Source organism: Apteryx mantelli, chromosome 1, assembly GCF_036417845.1.
Source record: "Apteryx mantelli isolate bAptMan1 chromosome 1, bAptMan1.hap1, whole genome shotgun sequence".
Classification (NCBI taxonomy): Eukaryota; Metazoa; Chordata; class Aves; order Apterygiformes; family Apterygidae; genus Apteryx; species Apteryx mantelli.
Window position 1 is genome coordinate 167,120,334 of NC_089978.1, and position 3,091 is coordinate 167,123,424.

Genomic DNA, 3,091 nt, shown 5'->3' on the forward strand with positions numbered 1-3,091 from the left:
CAGAGACAGGAAAGGTCAAACCCCAGTGAATAGCTAAGCAGACATCTGTGGAGTATAACTACTGGCATACTTTGATAGAAAATATTCCACCCTCCAGAAACTGGGGCTCTTTGTGTTATGGAGCAATAGATGGCAGCTCTGCACAAGATTATGAGACATCAGACATGGGCTGCGTGCCTTCCAAATTACTTAGCCTGTGCAAAGCAAGATCAGTTCACCAGGAGCACTGAGGGTTACTGAGGGAGTTATGGAGGGTCACATGGAGTTAGGTTGCTGCTGCAGAGACTGGAAGGTAAAGAGCAGGCTCAGCAATTCTCTGAGTCAGAACAGTTACAGACTTGTGCAGGAGAGGCAATAGAAGCCAAACGCAGGATAGTTTCAGTTTACCTGGTTCAGTTGGCCTTGCACTTTGCTAACATGTAATGTGCATGACCAGGTCCATACAGTAGCCTGAAAGGAGACCCCTCATTAGTACCCCAAAAGTTGGGGGAAGCCTCATTCTGCTGCTAATATTTATATTACCGTTCAACTCTCAGTGGTATGGCCTAACCTTTACCCTTTCATTTAATGCTAGTTCATGTCAATGAGGATACTAGCAAAATGTTTTCTTAGACAAGTGGAGCACTAAGTGGCTGTTGATGTTTCCGATAATGTATCTACCAGGATATGAGTAATATTTTCAAATTCCACTGGGAACAGGCTCTTTCTCCCTCTCAGGACAGTGGGGATGGCAGAAAGGCAGAGAACACCTGGGCTGGGTCTTTGGTGGGAGCAGACAGACAGATCTTCCATCAAAGGCTGATAGCTTGAGATAGCAATCAGCTGCATCCTATGGTGCTGAAGAACATGTCATTGTGTATCAGCTGCAGGTGATTATGCTGCATTGCTGGTAGGATGATAGCATAGTATGGGGAAAATCTTTCCTCATGCCAGGCTGAGGATCTAACCCACTTGACTATGTGAATTCATCTATCCAGAGCTCTTGTCCTGCAGAAGACGATGTCTCTGGCAGGAGATGAGCAAACTGATGGCCATTCTTTGCTATCCATCTGTGAGAGGTAAGGTGTACAAATATGGGTTAACTGGCTTCCCCCCAGCCTAGATGCAGAGCTTATGAGCAGGTAAAGGGTCCCAGGGCCTCCACTGAAATTTGGACAAAGTCTAAATCAGAACTGTCTTAGCTTGGTCTAGCTGGCAAATGAGACCAAGTGAGGGGGAGGCTCTTACATGTTTGTGTTGACACACAAAAGGGAAAAGGGAGGAGAGGAGATGCTGGGGAATAGATTTCTCAATCAGGCCATCAAAAAATATGCTTGTCCCCAAGAGGTGGAAGATGCTATGGGGGGGGGCTAGGTTTCCCTTCAGGCTGCAGTGACATTTTCTCCAAGCCTCTTAACAATGGCATAGAGCCAGAGAAGGAAGGGAAGACAACAGTAGGATATTTCATAGCTGCATCCCACTGTGAAATGGGAGAAGGGAGGGGATATTTGTGTGGCTCACCTTGTTCCTCTTCAGGGAATATGCTGATATTCTTGTTCAGACGCTGAACACTAACTCAGGACAGAGCAGCAACAGCGACAGCTCGTATTTCCTTTCCCCCAGTGACCTTTCTAGGACAACAGAGTATTGCTGATTGTTCCAAAGTACTTAGACTTAGGCGGAATGTATTCGAAACCCAAATTCGGCACCTTGCTTTGCTGATAGGACTAATTTAAGGAATGCAAGTCACACCAAATGTGTAGCCTGATTCACCACACTGGTACACTGGATGTTCAGCCCAGTTGAAGTTTCACTCTCAGATGTCAAGAATCAGGAAAAAAAGCTCATTTTGAATCACCGGCTAGATGTTGTCCTTTGCACCAGGAGATATGAGAATAGGGAAATTTCATGCACAGAGACATGTTGTGGCAATCAGTAGACCTTTGTTCCTAGCTGATGAAATACCTGGTGTTTTGTGAGTGGATAAAAGTCCTGTAGCTAGGCAGGAAAGAAGCAGCTCCTTCATTGTGTCCTGCCTATTGCACTCTGGGCCAAATGAAACGTTTTGCATGGAGGGGGAAATTTCTGTGCCTTCAAGACCAGCTGTGCATGTGCAATGGGGAGAAGATATTTCAGCAGTGCCTCAGAGCCCAAGTTTGCTAGGTTCTGCTAGGTGCTGTACAAACAGAGCATAAAGACTGCTCCTGCTGTTAAGAGAGACTAGGAAGTGTGTGCAAAGCATGCTAGGAGGAGTGCAGCAGTGCTAGTAGCCCTTTTGAATCAGCCTTTGAAATAGAAAGCTTTGTAACTTGAATGCTTTAGCATAAAGCCCCCCTCCCCCCCCCCAAAAAAAAAAAGTCAAGAAAAGAATAATCAAGAAAGGACCATAGGTGAGAAGCTGAAGAAGCAATGAGCTTCAGAGGTAACATTAATCTGCAGAACAGGACCGGACTGACCCAGGGATACACAGGGTCTTAAAAAGCAGGCTAACTAAACTGTTAAGCAGTTAACAAATGGAGCATAGCAGCTTGCCATATTTGTACTACTCCACCTTTATAATTACGTGGCATTAGGCCCAGGGTTGTGCTGAAGGTCCTACTTGCTGGTACAGGACAACTTCCCTGTGATTTACCTTCTAAAGCTTGGACAAGATGAAGTGTTTATGGGCTGCTCACCTTAGTCTGCAACACCTTTAGAAGTATGAAAACCTTATTATTGTGGTTCTTTCTTCTTGCTAAGTTTATAGGAAATATAATGCATATGTAATTTTCATTCACCTGCTCTAGTCCATAATAAATATTTCCAGTAAAGATCTTTTACAATCAGTTCTTCAGAGTACTCTGGTTTTCTGAAAGCCAGGTTTTTTGAACACACCTGGTTCCCAGCTCATGTTGCGGAGGTCAGCAACCTGCAACATGCTCACAAAATGGAGGATCTCTGAGAGGTACAAAGGAATTTGCCTGCTACAGAGAGCTGCACAGGAAGAAAGTTTGCTTTCTGGAGCCCTACAGAAAATGACAGAGAGTTTGTGCAACCCAGGAAGCCACTGCAACTTGCTGGACTAGAAAGCAGAACTTGAGTAAAGGACTCAGTGGGCAAGCAGCAGGTTTTC